The sequence below is a fragment of the Diorhabda carinulata genome, chromosome 11 (genome assembly GCF_026250575.1).
Source record: "Diorhabda carinulata isolate Delta chromosome 11, icDioCari1.1, whole genome shotgun sequence".
NCBI classification, from domain to species: domain Eukaryota; kingdom Metazoa; phylum Arthropoda; class Insecta; order Coleoptera; family Chrysomelidae; genus Diorhabda; species Diorhabda carinulata.
This window is the reverse complement of record NC_079470.1, coordinates 5,801,378-5,819,196: the sequence shown is the minus strand read 5'-3', so window position 1 is coordinate 5,819,196 and position 17,819 is coordinate 5,801,378. Positions and strand designations below refer to the sequence as shown.

The following is a 17,819-nucleotide window of genomic DNA, read 5'->3' as shown; positions in this document are numbered from 1 at the left end:
GATTTGGATAAATAGTAATCTAGATCCGGACTAAATGCTGGTTGTGGTAGGAATTTGATACCACTAAGGACTTAGTTGTCTTTCCGCGTAATTTAGTAGCTTAAATTGAGACTTGGAAACTTTGAAAATCGACATTTCTCGAATACCTCGTGTTGTAAATACGAAAATTGTCGTACAAAAATAATTTTCTCTGGTTCCATGTTTTGTATCTTCATTCCGAGTAATAAAATTTTATGTGTCTTCAATTGTCTCGAAACGTAAACCGCAAAACATGCATTTATTCAAATAAGCCTGTTGATTTGTACAGTCACCGTCAAAAACGTAATTCCGACATTATATCTTTCTCTTTCCCAACCCAACTCTCAAAACCATGAACAATAATATTAAATCACACAATTCAGTCGACGCGACGGGTCGTGTTAAATTTACAAAAGATTTACTAATAGTACAGTTCAATTCATCATTTTATAAAGTACCAGGATACTAGAATGATCATAGAAGTACTTGAACTGATCTAGAGATGGCGGTAGTTACTATATTAGAAAGTATACAATCTATACAACATATGTTTCAAGTTTTAACACTCGCAATGTAATAATAATAAAATTAAAAAAAAAACAATCAAAACAATGGATTGAATAGGGAGAACCAGCACCAAAGAAAACAAAGACATTTGGTTAAGAAGAAAGTGTTGTGAAAATTGACGATTCTTATTATGAAATGCATATCGAACTTGTTGAATATCGTTGGGAAACTGTTTTCCAAAATTTTCGTGTTTCATTTGTTGGGATTCCATTATATTTAATCACATAAGCTGCTGGAAGCTGTAGAACCATTAGTTGAAGATAAAACTACCTCCTGCAGTACTTTAACTTCAAATTTGACACGACGTGGTATCTTTTCATTACACCCTTCTGTATTTTTTATTCCTCACCACAACGACCTCACCTCGATATACGACAGTACTAGGATACAAACCTGGTGATTTTTTAGTACAATTTTTCCGATTTTTTTAACTTTAACAAAAACAGTTGTGCCACTAGATTAGATTTCAACGATTTCACAAAATTTCCAGCGCATCGGCTTTAGGTTTAGCTTAAATTCACAATTTGAAATCAAATTTCGTCAGAAACACCAAAGAACTTACCGAAAAACCGTGACCAAAGAAAAGATGTTGTCTATTCTTTATTGACTGAGGAAAGGCGTTCGATAGTGTACGATAATACGAACTAATGCTGCTCTAAAAAAACTCGACTTAAATCAGGACATTTGATGCAATGCAGCAGGAGCTAACAAATGAAGAGATACCAAGACATCGTAGCCGTGTAATCAAACTACAAGAACTTTTTGAAATCATTAAACAGAAGAAAACTGTGTACTTAGGTTAGGTTAGGGCATTTAACGAAATATCAATTGTTAATTAAGGGGAAGATCTAAAGTCCAAAAGGGTTTCCAAATATCAGATAATGAACAGACGTACACGTCGAGATTTTATTATATATATTTATATAAATATGTCAAATTTGACATTTTTAATAGTGAACGTACTCATAACGAGTTGTCAAACGATATTTGAGTCACAAACATGTGATCTTGAAGGTATGGAAATATCCGTTTCCCAGTTTCTGTTCCTCTTGTGGTACATCGAATCACAAGCTCGATAAATATCATAAATCAGATTCCCATACCTGTAAAAATAGTAGAAGCTCTCGCCCCGCTTCCAACCTACGTTGTCCGAAAAGGATGGAAACCCCAAAAGTCCCCCAGGAAATTGAATCAGTCACGTCTGTGGAGGTTTCGCTTTTATTCAAAAACCAAATACCTCCCGCTGAAGTACAACTCCAGAAAAGTCCTTTTTTTGGTGATACTAAAACTAACCTTACCAGCAGACTTCTCGACGGCTCTCCCAAATTCATCAGATAAAACCTAACCTCCCATTTCCATTCCAAACATTCTTAGCCGATCGTCGGTGTTGCAGGTTTTTTGAAATTTCCGAAAACTTGGTAAACCGGTTCTACAAAAAAATTGGCTACTTTTGGGAATGTCGTAGTTGTAACTGTACCCGCTCACCTCTATTTAAATATAAAAAAATTTCGAAATAATCGGAAAAAACTCAAAAAAAAGAAACGTTTTTGTTTACAAGCTTTTTTTTCGAGTTTTTTGAGCCAAAAATCCTCGAGGAAAGCTAGAAAATACAAATTCACCCAACTACCACAACTCGGGCTCTACAGAGGAAAAAAATTCCTATATCAGGGCCCCTAACCTAACCTAACCAACCTTGCCGACAGACTTCTAGACGGCTCCTCCAAATTCATCATATAAAACCTTCCCTAAAACTTAATAAACCGGTTCTACAAAAAAATTGGCCACTTTTGGGAATGTCGTAGTTGTAACTGTACCCGCTCACCTCTATTTAAATATTAAAAAATTTCGAAATAATCGGAAAAAACTCAAAAAAAAGAAACGTTTTTGTTTGCAAGCTTTTTTTTCGAGTTTTTTGAGCCAAAAATCCTCGAGGAAAGCTAGAAAATACAAATTCACCCAACCACCACAACTCGGGCTCTACAGAGGAAAAAAATTCCTATATCAGGGCCCCTAACCTAACCTAACCAACCTTGCCGACAGACTTCTAGACGGCTCCTCCAAATTCATCATATAAAACCTTCCCTAAAACTTAATAAACCGGTTCTACAAAAAAATTGGCTACTTTTGGGAATGTCGTAGTTGTAACTGTACCCGCTCACCTCTATTTAAATATAAAAAAATTTCGAAATAATCGGAAAAAACTCAAAAAAAAGAAACGTTTTTGTTTACAAGCTTTTTTTTCGAGTTTTTCGAGCCAAAAATCCTCGAGGAAAGCTAGAAAATACAAATTCACCCAACTACCACAACTCGGGCTCTACAGAGGAAAAAAATTCCTATATCAGGGCCCCTAACCTAACCTAACCAACCTTGCCGACAGACTTCTCGACGACTCCTCCAAATTCATCATATAAAACCTTCCCTAAAACTTAATAAACCGGTTCTACAAAAAAATTGGCTACTTTTGGGAATGTCGTAGTTGTAACTGTACCCGCTCACCTCTATTTAAATATTAAAAAATTTCGAAATAATCGGAAAAAACTCAAAAAAAAGAAACGTTTTTGTTTACAAGCTTTTTTTTCGAGTTTTTTGAGCCAAAAATCCTCGAGGAAAGCTAGAAAATACAAATTCACCCAACTACCACAACTCGGGCTCTACAGAGGAAAAAAATTCCTATATCAGGGCCCCTAACCTAACCTAACCAACCTTGCCGACAGACTTCTAGACGGCTCCTCCAAATTCATCATATAAAACCTTCCCTAAAACTTAATAAACCGGTTCTACAAAAAAATTGGCCACTTTTGGGAATGTCGTAGTTGTAACTGTACCCGCTCACCTCTATTTAAATATTAAAAAATTTCGAAATAATCGGAAAAAACTCAAAAAAAAGAAACGTTTTTGTTTGCAAGCTTTTTTTTCGAGTTTTTTGAGCCAAAAATCCTCGAGGAAAGCTAGAAAATACAAATTCACCCAACTACCACAACTCGGGCTCTGCAGAGGAAAAAAATTCCTAGATCAGGACCTTCTCCAACAAATCCTCCTCCTTATAAAAATCCTGCTTATCCTTCCAAATTTATTCAACCTATCTCTGTGTTATTCTTATTAATTTATTCTGGAAAGTTACCAAAAACGAAAAATTGATCGATGTGACAGAAAAATATTTGTACATTGATTGTCCCAGTGTAGTTCAAGATTATAACCTCCATATGGGGGATGTTGATATTGTGGCAAACCGCATTGGTCGTTACAAAAATAAAATAAAATGTAAAAAGTCGTATATGAGGTTGTTTTAGCATTTTTTTTTTGTATATAATACAGTTGTAAATTCCTGGCTGCTTTATCGGTCAGTAAGAACATTCCACGTTCCTCCAAAAGACTAAATGCCGGACGATCAATCACATCGACAAGTGGAGGATATCTTGAAAAACAATAATATCCATCTTAAGTTGCATTATCAATTAATATACGGATTAAAATTAGTTTTAATAAAAATTAATAATTCGACTACGTATTTTTTTTTTTTTCGATTCTTTGACTCTACTAATGAGAATTTGCGCCCATATCGCGCTGTCACAGATTGTACCCTATTCACTTAAACCGACCAATCTCATTTCTCCAATTTACTGAAATTTTCAACTCGAATAGAGGGGGTACACAACGCGACTAAGAGGGAGTTCCTAGTCCGACGGAAATTTCAGTCAGTTAGTCGAACTTGCGACTTCGTAGCGGCTCGATTATAGAGCGTTGCTACCCCATTTCACTACCCCTCCTAATTTAATTTTGAATTCAGTTTGCGAATTTGTTTTCTTAGTGCGCGTGTTATAAACTAGTGACAGTTAATTTTATTTATTTGTAGTTTTAATATAGTGTTTTTTGTAGTGTTTTAATTTTCAGTTCGGACTATTTGACTTTTCGAGTGGTATTTTTTCTTATAATCGGCTTTGAAGGACTTTAAAGGGATTCTAAACGAGGTAAAAACATATTTGTCTATATGATCTTTAGATCTGTATTCGTTTTTTTATCATGTAAAACTTATATATAAATTCGGTTTTTCATATTTAACTTATCGTGTGATATACGTATTTTAGTATTTGAAATTTTTCATAGAATTAATGACGTTTTGATGGTTTCTGCACTTATGAAGAATTTACACCCACACAAAATATATTATGAATAAATCTTTGCAACTTGGCTATCAAATAACGTTCGGATGAATGGATTTAATTGCATAAACAAAAATGTTTTCATGCGAATTCAAAATGAAAATCTCTTTAATCAGAAATAGTTTTAACAATTTTGAAACTAATAAACTATATTGAAATCAACTCAACTTAAAAAATCACTTCAAATAATGTCAAAAAAACTGTGAAACTTAAAGGAATAGTCTTAGAAACATTCGGGAAAAGAAAATCATTTTGAAACACGTTTTTACGTGGATATTAGATAAGAAACGTTATTTTCCAAATTCGAAACGAAAATATCTCTAATTAGAAATATTTTTAAGAATTTTGGAACTGATGTACACTGTTTAAAATTGACTTATCGACTTAGGAATCACATAAAGTTATCAATGACGAGTTTTCCTCGGAAAAATCACTTCAAATAATGTCAAAAAAACTGTGAAACTGGAAGGAATAGTCTTAGAAACATTCGGGAAAAGAAAATCATTTTGAAACACGTTTTTACGTGGATATTAGATAAGAAACGTTATTTTCCAAATTTGAAACGAAAATATCTCTAATTAGAAATATTTTTAAGAATTTTGGAACTGATGTACACTGTTTAAAATTGACTTATCGACTTAGGAATCACATAAAGTTATTAATGACGAGTTTTCCCGGAAAAATCACTTCAAATAATGTCAAAAAAACTGTGAAACTGGAAGGAATAGTCTTAGAAACATTCGGGAAAAGAAAATCATTTTGAAACACGTTTTTACGTGGATATTAGATAATAAACGTTATTTTCCAAATTTGAAACGAAAATATCTCTAATTAGAAATATTTTTAAGAATTTTGGAACTGATGTACACTGTTTAAAATTGACTTATCGACTTAGGAATCACATAAAGTTATTAATGACGAGTTTTCCTCGGAAAAATCACTTCAAATAATGTCAAAAAAACTGTGAAACTGGAAGGAATAGTCTTAGAAACATTCGGGAAAAGAAAATCATTTTGAAACACGTTTTTACGTGGATATTAGATAATAAACGTTATTTTCCAAATTTGAAACGAAAATATCTCTAATTAGAAATATTTTTAAGAATTTTGGAACTGATGTACACTGTTTAAAATTGACTTATCGACTTAGGAATCACATAAAGTTATTAATGACGAGTTTTCCTCGGAAAAATCACTTCAAATAATGTCAAAAAAACTGTGAAACTGGAAGGAATAGTCTTAGAAACATTCGGGAAAAGAAAATCATTTTGAAACACGTTTTTACGTGGATATTAGATAGGAAACGTTATTTTCCAAATTTGAAACGGAAATATCTCTAATTAGAAATATTTTTAAGAATTTTGGAACTGATGTACACTGTTTAAAATCGACTTATCGTCTTAAGAATCACATAAAGTTATCAATGACGAGTTTTCCTCGGAAAAATCACTTCAAATAATGTCAAAAAAACTGTGAAACTGGAAGGAATAGTCTTAGAAACATTCGGGAAAAGAAAATCATTTTGAAACACGTTTTTACGTGGATATTAGATAAGAAACGTTATTTTCCAAATTTGAAACGAAAATATCTCTAATTAGAAATATTTTTAAGAATTTTGGAACTGATGTACACTGTTTAAAATTGACTTATCGACTTAGGAATCACATAAAGTTATTAATGACGAGTTTTCCCGGAAAAATCACTTCAAATAATGTCAAAAAAACTGTGAAACTGGAAGGAATAGTCTTAGAAACATTCGGGAAAAGAAAATCATTTTGAAACACGTTTTTACGTGGATATTAGATAATAAACGTTATTTTCCAAATTTGAAACGAAAATATCTCTAATTAGAAATATTTTTAAGAATTTTGGAACTGATGTACACTGTTTAAAATTGACTTATCGACTTAGGAATCACATAAAGTTATTAATGACGAGTTTTCCTCGGAAAAATCACTTCAAATAATGTCAAAAAAACTGTGAAACTGGAAGGAATAGTCTTAGAAACATTCGGGAAAAGAAAATCATTTTGAAACACGTTTTTACGTGGATATTAGATAATAAACGTTATTTTCCAAATTTGAAACGAAAATATCTCTAATTAGAAATATTTTTAAGAATTTTGGAACTGATGTACACTGTTTAAAATTGACTTATCGACTTAGGAATCACATAAAGTTATTAATGACGAGTTTTCCTCGGAAAAATCACTTCAAATAATGTCAAAAAAACTGTGAAACTGGAAGGAATAGTCTTAGAAACATTCGGGAAAAGAAAATCATTTTGAAACACGTTTTTACGTGGATATTAGATAGGAAACGTTATTTTCCAAATTTGAAACGGAAATATCTCTAATTAGAAATATTTTTAAGAATTTTGGAACTGATGTACACTGTTTAAAATCGACTTATCGTCTTAAGAATCACATAAAGTTATCAATGACGAGTTTTCCTCGGAAAAATCACTTCAAATAATGTCAAAAAAACTGTGAAACTGGAAGGAATAGTCTTAGAAACATTCGGGAAAAGAAAATCATTTTGAAACACGTTTTTACGTGGATATTAGATAAGAAACGTTATTTTCCAAATTTGAAACGAAAATATCTCTAATTAGAAATATTTTTAAGAATTTTGGAACTGATGTACACTGTTTAAAATTGACTTATCGACTTAGGAATCACATAAAGTTATTAATGACGAGTTTTCCCGGAAAAATCACTTCAAATAATGTCAAAAAAACTGTGAAACTGGAAGGAATAGTCTTAGAAACATTCGGGAAAAGAAAATCATTTTGAAACACTCTTTCACGTGAATTCAGATAAGAAACGTTATTTTTCAAATTCTAAATGAATATCTCTCTAATTAGGAATATTTTAAAGAATTTTGGAACTGATATACACTATTTAAAATCGACTTATCGTCTTAAGAATCACATAAAGTTATCAATGACGAGTTTTCCTCGGAAAAATCACTTCAAATAATGTCAAAAAAACTGTGAAACTGGAAGGAATAGTCTTAGAAACATTCGGGAAAAGAAAATCATTTTGAAACACGTTTTTACGTGGATATTAGATAAGAAATATTATCTTTCGAATTCGAAACGAAAATCTCTCTAATTAGAAATACTTTTAACAATTTTGAAACTAATAAACTATATTTAAAATCTACTAAACGTCTTCGGAATCACATAAAGTTGTTAGTGTCAATTCAATTTTTTTTAAAACATCTTCTTCATCTGGATTTAGTTCGCAATCATATAATAGTGAATTAACCACCGTAATTCCACAATTTCATTTATTTTTGAATAAGAAAATGTATCATTTGTTCGGACAATTCTATAAAAACATACTCATGATATAAACCATCTTCAACAAAACCGTTTGAACTACCTATGGTATTATTATCAAACTATAACCGTTTCCTGATTGTATTTTACTGTCATCGACAGTTTCATCCTGCCTAAATTTGTTTGGGGTATGTTCCTCGTTAATCCATGTTTCATCCAAATCAAATTTATTTTCTTGTTAGCTTCTAACGTAATTTCTTCGCCATACTACATCACAGCTTCTTTCTACTGAAGCAGATTTTCTTTGATAGTTTTTACAAAGAAAAAATATTTCTACTGGAAGGTTCTATAGTATGTTTTTACTGATTTTAAATTTTGTCTACTGTTGGGTGTTATTTTCTGGAGCTTTACGTATTCTTCACAATCCTCTTCTTTGATAACTCTGTGAATCGTTGATTCACAGTTTCTGGTGGTGAGGAATCAAGTATTTCTTAAATACTTTTACATAAATACTCAGTAAATGATACGAAACAAATAATTATTAATGTTTCTCTTTTCATTATTTGCTGTTTACGCGGACCTTCCAAATTTTAGAATTCATTCAAAGATTGCATCTTGCCAGCTGCAACTGAACTAAGTTCAGATAATTCAACTTGAACCTCCTCGTAACTATCTAGTAACATTTTTTCTTATAGAAAAAGACATTAAATAATTGCAAGACGAGAATTTATTAAAAAAAAGGGAATTTTTTGTTTTAGATACAATTTTATTCAATTATTTAGTTTTTATAACATTATCATCTATATCTTCGTTATTAGTTTTTGGAAATCTTGTAACAACGAACTACAATAGGTTTAAAATGTTTTACAAGACTTTCAGTCAATTATTTTTTTCAGGAATTTTCGTGTTGAACTTATTTTCATTTATTATCATAAAATTTATTTATTTTCTATTTTTCAATAGATCACCCTGTAAATTATCACATTTTCCGTATTCTCCGTTAAATCATAGTCTTATTGATCAAAATATACGGGGCTTTGGAATGAAAAGCTTATCAAGTAATAAAAAATTAGTTATTAAATTAATTCATTCAAAAAACTAGCTAATCAAAACCACCCTGTATATTAATAATTTTCTTTAAACGTCTTATATCTAACATTAACATATATCGTGATAAAATGACAGTTCTGGATGTCAAATTTTCAATAAAGCTGACATTTATACAAAACTAAATTCAATTAAATAAATGATAATTAATAATAATATGAATATTTTCGCCCAAGTCACCCTGTATATGATAATGTTTATCATAATTTACATTGAATCAAATCTTCTTGATCAAAATATACAGGGTATTGAAATAAAAACTTACCAAGTAATAAGGAATTAGTTATTACTTCAATTTATTTAATAATAGTGATTAATAAAATTATTAAAATCAAAATTAACCCTTATCGTGATTAAATGCCATTTCGGAAAGTCTAATTTCCAAATTTTTGTTCAATTCTAATGCGAAAACGTACGTTTAAATAAAAATTACCCCAACTAATAGAAAACCTCAAACTAATAAATTTAAATACAAACGTGAAGAAAATCCGAAGGGACATTCTATATAGAAGATATTTTTCTCAATTTCCACCACTAGTTTTTGTTTTCTTATAAGTTTTTATGGAGTATTAATATCATTTACCGTAATATTAACCGCTACATTTTTTTTATTTGCTTTCACTGACATATCTCACGGATTTCTCTAAAAATATGATTTTCGTGTTTGGTATCTATTATAAAGTTGGTTTGAGGATAAAAAAAAAATAATAATAAAATCTTTCACCTACTTTCGATATTGTGAAGTTGACCGAGGCAATTTAACCGTGGCAGCTAAATTGTTGACATAACAGCAGTTTACATATTCTAAAATAGCGATAATGAACCGATAATGAACCCACAGACAATACACACCATTCAATGTTGCTGAATCGCGAATTCCTATTATGAAAATAATATGGAACAGTCGATGATAGACCTTTCGAAATATAAACAAAAATTTTATTTCAATTTAGAATGCAATTATGAATTATATTGCTAAAACAAACTATTATATACCTTTAGAGACATTTTTTAATAAAAATAAACTGTCGTTTATAGTCGTAGTAATATTATTTCCATGAATTTGAAAACATCTGCGTTAGATGTCGCTAGCTACGTTGTTTGTATTAATATCTGAGTCCAGAACACTCAGCTGAGTGTCTAATTATTAATGTGGCGTTGAGTATTGCAAGGACAATCTATTCTATGTTTTTAGAGACATTTTTAACAAAAATAAACTGTCATTTATCGTTAGAGACTGTCTTCCATAAAAATTAAGGTTCTAGTTTTAATTCTTCAAAGCCCTGCTATAGATGTCGCTAGCTACGTTGTTTGTATTAGTATCTGAGTCCAGAACACTCAGCTGAGTGTCTAATTATTAATGAGGCGTTCAGTATTGCAAGGAAAATCTATTTATTGTTTTTAGAGACATTTTTTAACAAAAATAAACTGTCATTTATCGTTAGAGACTGTCTTTCATAAAAATTGAGGTTCTAGTTTTAATTCTTCAAAACCCTGCTATAGATGTCGCTAGCTACGTTGTTTGTATTAATATCTGAGTCCAGAACACTCAGCTGAGTCTCTAATTATTGATGAGGCGTTGAGTATTTCAAAGACAATCTATTTTATGTTTTTAGAGACATTTTTTAACAAAAATAAAGTGTGATTTATCGTTAGAGACTGTCTTCCATAAAAATTGAAGTTCTAGTTTTAATTCTTCAAAGCCCTGCTATAGATGTCGCTAGCTACGTTGTTTGTATTAATATTTGAGTCCAGAACACTCAGCTGAGTCTCTAATTATTGATGAGGCGTTGAGTATTGCAAGGACAATCTATTCTATGTTTTTAGAGACATTTTTAACAAAAATAAACTGTCATTTATCGTTAGAGACTGTCTTCCATAAAAATTAAGGTTCTAGTTTTAATTCTTCAAAGCCCTGCTATAGATGTCGCTAGCTACGTTGTTTGTATTAGTATCTGAGTCCAGAACACTCAGCTGAGTGTCTAATTATTAATGAGGCGTTCAGTATTGCAAGAAAAATCTATTTATTGTTTTTAGAGACATTTTTTAACAAAAATAAAGTGTGATTTATCGTTAGAGACTGTCTTTCATAAAAATTGAGGTTCTAGTTTTAATTCTTCAAAACCCTGCTATAGATGTCGCTAGCTACGTTGTTTGTATTAATATCTGAGTCCAGAACACTCAGCTGAGTCTCTAATTATTGATGAGGCGTTGAGTATTTCAAAGACAATCTATTTTATGTTTTTAGAGACATTTTTTAACAAAAATAAAGTGTGATTTATCGTTAGAGACTGTCTTCCATAAAAATTGAAGTTCTAGTTTTAATTCTTCAAAGCCCTGCTATAGATGTCGCTAGCTACGTTGTTTGTATTAATATCTGAGTCCAGAACACTCAGCTGAGTCTCTAATTATTGATGAGGCGTTGAGTATTTCAAAGACAATCTATTTTATGTTTTTAGAGACATTTTTTAACAAAAATAAAGTGTGATTTATCGTTAGAGACTGTCTTCCATAAAAATTGAAGTTCTAGTTTTAATTCTTCAAAGCCCTGCTATAGATGTCGCTAGCTACGTTGTTTGTATTAGTATCTGAGTCCAGAACACTCAGCTGAATGTCAAATTATTGATGAGGCGTTGAGTATTTCAAGGACAATCTATTCTTTGTTTTTAGAGACATTTTTTAACAAAAATAAAACTGATTTATCGTTAGAGACTGTCTTCCATAAAAATTGACGTACTAGTTTTAACTATTCAAAATCCTGCCGTTACGTGAACAAAAAGGATATGGAACATATATTAAAATGACATATAACAGACGTAATATGAATTAAAATTATTAATTATTATATTCATAAATTTAAAATTAGCTTCAATATAACCCAAGCAAATTTCACTTAACTTTAGATATAAGTTTAATAAAATATTGGTTACTTCTCATTTATATTTTGTACCAAACCAGTCTTCAGTCTCGTCGAAACGCGCTCTCTTCTGTGTCATCTTTCTATTATTCGAGGTCTTCGTTTCAAATTGATTCTTTCAGAGAGACCAATCATTTCTTTGTGTACCCTATCACCCTGAAATACCCCGTTTTAAATGCTGTTAAAGGTTGATCAATAAATTCGATGTTATGACTGTTTAAAAACAATTTTTTCTACGAGATGTATATTTCAAATATCTGTAAACAACTCAAATTGCACTCGTATAACAATACGTCAATGTCAGATCTGACATATGCACATCGGTGTTGCCATATCTAAAAACTTTTTTTCTCCATAAATACAAATTAATTTTCGTTAAGTTTATTCGGATTTAATATTATTTGGACACGTGGTTTATGAGAATAACGTCATTAATAATTAGATTAACAGATAATCAGACAACACATGATTTTTTTAAATCATTTAAGCGTTTAAAAACTGTGTAGAAATAACTTGATATCAACAGATATATGGTTGATTGAAGTTCCGATTTGGGTCAAAAATTTTTATAAAATCATCTATTGAAATATACAATCTCCAAAATAAATAAATAATAATATATAATAAATAATATATAGTGCGTCTCATCATATTTTGTATTTTGACTAATCAATATTAAAATTTTGAAAAAGGAAATTATATAATTAGTTTTGAATAATATAGTTTGAAAAACATCATTTGCTTTCGATGTATTTCATCTGGTTGAAAAAATTTGTTAATTTTTGTACCAGAATCATCTTGTATCTCAAAATAGGTTTTTTTGAGATAATAACCATGCAAAATATTTCTCCCAATGAAAACTTAAAATTTCTAGCAACTTTTGATCAGACCATGTATAATGTAATCGTATTAATAACCTCAACTCTATTTTCTCATTAGACTTAGTTTATGTTGCAACTATTTCCGTGTAAATGAAAATTAAAAAACAATCGTTATTAATGAGATAACAAAAAAAAAGTCAGTTAATTCATTTTTAATTAATTTCACCTAGAAAAACAATTTTCGTAGTGTAATTAAATTAAATGATTATTTAAATTGATTTAACATAAAAAAAACCGGCAACAGTTGCGTGCAAAAATGAAATTTTACATAGATATTAAGGGTTATTGATATATGTAGCGCGTCCACCATAATTTTAAAAAAAATTAATTCATATTAACAATTACGAAATTCAGTTTACTGTAATCGACATAATAAAAATTGTAGTTTAATTAACAATATCCCCAAAATGTTTTACATCTTTTATACACTAATTAATACACAGATTTATTGTTTCAAGGTAAAAACAACCCTTGTAAACGATATAAATAAGTCGATTACCAATTTTTTTAGGTTAAATCCTGCTTGACAAAATAATGATTTCTCATATAATTTGATTTGTTGTAAAATAAAGTTTAAACTATTTTCAAAAAAAACTAATTTTTGTGTTGAATAATGTATCTTTTAAGTCAAAATATGAAAAAAAAGTTGTTGGGAAAATATGTTTAGAATCAACAGCTAAATCTTCGAAATCGATTGTCAACTGTCTATATTTGTGCATTAGTTCGATGTTTGCTACTTAAATTCTGTGATATGGTAACACTAATATTAATATGTCAAATATGACATTGTAATTATGACGTTTGACATTTTTAATGGTGAACGTACTTCGCTCCAAAATGAGTTTCGTGAAGTTCGTTCAAAATCGGCTGTCATACTAGAAAACATTCAACATTCCATGTAAATTTGACTGTCAAAAAGTTTTTTTCGCATAAATTGTCGTTCATAACCAATATTTTGTCGATTGGTGCAAATTAATAATAATAATAAACAAATTCAATCACTGTAATTCAAAAGTTGTTTATAATACAGTGACAGATGACGTATCATAGATCTATGTTTATGAACCCGAAAGTGTATGGGTGTTTCAAGACTAATTGGGGGCGCGTTTGCCAGAAGTGTTCGAAAAAATCAAGGAAAGCAATCCCAGACGACGAATCATTCTACAACCACAACAATGAGTGCTCTCAAAATATTTTGAACAATGAAAACATCGAATTGATAGATTATCCGCCGTACAGTCGTTCTTTGACACTCGATGATTTCTTCTTTTTTCTCTAGATCAAAAATAAATTGCGACTTAAATAGCAGCAACCCTCGTAATTTTGACTGTATATAAACCATAAAATTGATTATTCAACCATTCAGTAAACTTGGTATGAAGAAAATTAGTATCTCTCCGCAATATTTCCAACAGTTATATGACGATCCTCTCCAATTATGACTTTGATTTTGTCATCTTCAACTTCAGTAGATCCATCATGCTCATTTTTGGAGAAAAAATCTCTAGAACAGAATACACGTGGGCTCTAATAAGCAATCGGTACCATAAACTTGAAATATTTCTTTATGATCTGCCTCTAAAGTTACGTCAATGTGACCAGTATCACGTGACAAGCCAAGAGGTTGGAACGTTTTCTAAGGTTTATCTTTTCAATATAAAATCGATTGAATCAATCGAAAATTCATAAAAATCATGAAAAATAACAAAAACACGTTGAGGAAATCCAAGAAAACCGTCGATTGAAAATGTTAAGGTTTGAATATGAAAGAAAGAAAAAACTCCCACGTAATTTCGAAGAAAATTTTCTGTCAATTTATCATAATTCAAGACTAGATGTAATAAACCGCGTGTTTCCCTATTAAATAAAAATGTTAATTAGATATCCATATAAATGATCCTTTTTATTATTATTCATCATATTCGGCATTGTATTATCGATTATTATATTTTTTCTCTCACTTTTATAATGATTAATAGTTAGATATCGATAGGTAAGTATAAATATACAATTCCATTAATTTTTCATTCAAATTCCATTTGAAAAAACGTTCGGAATATTAATTAACATTCTAACAAGAATAAATGAATAACAAAACGACGTGCTATCACATTATCTTCAATTCCAGTCTCTATATCTTCTACAACAAAAATTTTAAACTAATAATCGTTTACACCCGGTATAATAACACCAATAATCGTATAGTGTGTTCATAAATTCACTAGTATTTCATTTTATATCTAAACGTACAATTAAACCATTCTGATTTCAATAGATTATGAAAAATTGTTCCATTTTGAAATAAAACCTCCCCTTATATATTTTTAATTCATTCACATCATCTCAATCATTTAAAAAAACTTCAATATCTGGTTATATACAAGTTAATTTATTTTATATTCACCCTGTATTCAAGATTGCTTCAACAGATTCGAATCCTGTTCCTTTCAACGCAGATTTAACCTTAGGAAAGATGTAGAAATCACACGGTGAAAGATCCGGCGAATACGATGGGTATTTAGCACTGGGACGTTGTGGAATGCATCGCGCTCTGTTTTTTCTTCAATTGCTTCAATAGACTCAAATCCTCAAATTAATACAAAAAAAAAAGATCAAAATAACTTGAAATAGTGAAAAAAATAGCTTCAAATCATGTTTATAAATCGACTACATCCAGACTCATAGCCTATAATTCTCGTAAACTACTCAGAGAGTAAAATATTCTAAAACATTAGAAGAAATCTAAAAAATTTTAAACAAATTGAAAGAATCATAATCAAAAAGTATGAAACTGTATAATAATGTTTAGAAAATTATATTAACTCCATTTTGGATCCCCCCATAAATTCGGTCCGTTACAAGCTACAAATCTGGGCGGGTTACATCTATTTAAAATCAATTTTTGAAGTATTGAAGCTGAAGAATCCTTAATTTATGAATATATAATAAACTAAGAAGCATTTTTTGTCCAGACGTGTCAAAAATTGTAATAACAAAACCTCCGAAAAAAAATCATAGAGACGGGGAATGGGATTTAATAAAAACTGTACCTGAAGCTCAAAAAGTGGGTTTTAAAAAAATTCTTTGTTGGTATTTAAGAAGTAGAAGGTACTATAAAAGAAAGTTAGCTCAGGTTAGGCTAGATGAATCAACCATAAGCTGCGGGACTTGATTTTTCTTTACAAATATCGTTTTTAAAGACATAATTTATAATTTATCTCAATATCAAAAATTAGGAACGTCAAAAATTAATTTTTCGTTGCTATTTTCGAAGCACACCTCGTATATTCGCGTCGAGAATAGAAAAAACAAAAGAAACAATTCACGGTTTTCACAAATTCCTTTCGGCGTATGTGATTTTATTTCTTTTTTTATAATCATAATCAAGTATGCTGATTGCGTGGTATACAAAAACAATCCAAGACGCTTTCACAAAATTACAGCGTTTCAGCAATTCCTTTACGTCAGTTATAAATATATTAATAATATTGATGAGCTTCGCTAAAAACTTAAAATAAAAATAAACGCGTTCGTGCAATTTACCACGTTGTCATTAATTAGGAAAAACCTATTTTCTACCGGGCAAATCATTTGCTATTTATTAGCGAAATTCAATAAAGAAATTTATAAAATGAAATCCCATTTCATATCCAAAATCGAGTTTCGATAAGACTTAACACACAACACAAGTCAAATCGGTGATCTAACCATCATTTTCGACAGTTAAAACTTGGTCAAGTTGCTTCGCTGTGGACGAGTATCACTAAAAGATAACCCACATGCAGCAGGTCCTGTGACGGAAAACATAAAATTTAAATACCACAAAAAGATACTAGGATAGTTCCAAATGTACCTAGCATGACCTAGAGATGGCGGTCATCGTTTTATGATAAAATACTTCCATTTGAAAGGTCACAGCCCAACCACTGAACCAGATTCTACTTTGGGTGAAGTTGCTTCTTCGATATAAAATATGGCGAAGACCAGCAAAGCAGTGGTCTATTAAATGAGATGTTGGCTTCATAAATGTTGAGGAAAATCCACCAAGTGGTACTGCGCGAGCTAGCAGACTTAGTAGGCATTTCAAAAAGTGCGGTATTAACTGGAAATTTGGGCTGTGCTCAAGATGTGTCATGAAGATGTGTTTGGCGATGTTTCATAACCGTGGGTCCTTCACTTCACTTCCGAAACAAAAAACAAACAATCAAAACTTCGGAATGAAAAGGAAAAATCGGTTCTAAAGAAGTCAAAGACTGTTCCATTTGAAGACAATATCATGGCGACGGTTTTTAAGGGATGCGCGTGGGATAATTTCCATTGATTATCTTGAGAAAATGAAAAACTATCAATGGCGAATTTATTGGAACGTTTGTGCGAAGAAAACAAACAAAAATCGTAGTATTTGGTTAAGAAGAAAGTGTTTTATTAAGACAATGCACCAGGTCACATATCCGATATTGCAATAGCCAAAATTTCTGCCTTATTCACTAGATTTAGCTCCCTGGGATTATTTTCTGTACCAAATCTTGAAAAACAAACTCGATAGTTAAAGATTTTCAAACAACGAAGAGGTAATTTCGAGAGTTAATGACTATTTCGGAAATCTTGACGATTCTTAGTATAAAAATGGTATAAACTTCTGGAACCATCCTCGTATACGTCAAATATAATATATTATAGTTAATCTAACTATATATTTCACAGTAATCATAAAGTTAATCGAAATAACAAAGTAATAAGTGCAATATAATTAATATTTCTTAATCTTGTTTCAATTCGGTTGGTAAACATGATAAAAGCTGTCAAATTTCCACATACGTCAAACAAAGTAGCACAAAAAACGTAAAGTACAATCCAAATATTTGCGTTTGAAACTTTCCAATCC

At 30.5% G+C, this 17,819-nt stretch overlaps 1 protein-coding gene across 2 annotated transcripts in view; it reads left to right on the top strand.

Moving 5' to 3' along the window:
• Positions 1-4,261: 4,261 nt before the first annotated feature.
• The window catches only part of LOC130899338 (zinc finger protein castor homolog 1), a 158,336-nt gene continuing 144,778 nt past the window's right edge, over positions 4,262-17,819 (top strand). For both annotated transcript variants that reach the window (XM_057809217.1, XM_057809216.1), the window contains exon 1: positions 4,262-4,553. The gene's annotated coding sequence lies outside the window, so the exon portion shown is untranslated. The remainder of the gene's footprint in view (positions 4,554-17,819) is intronic.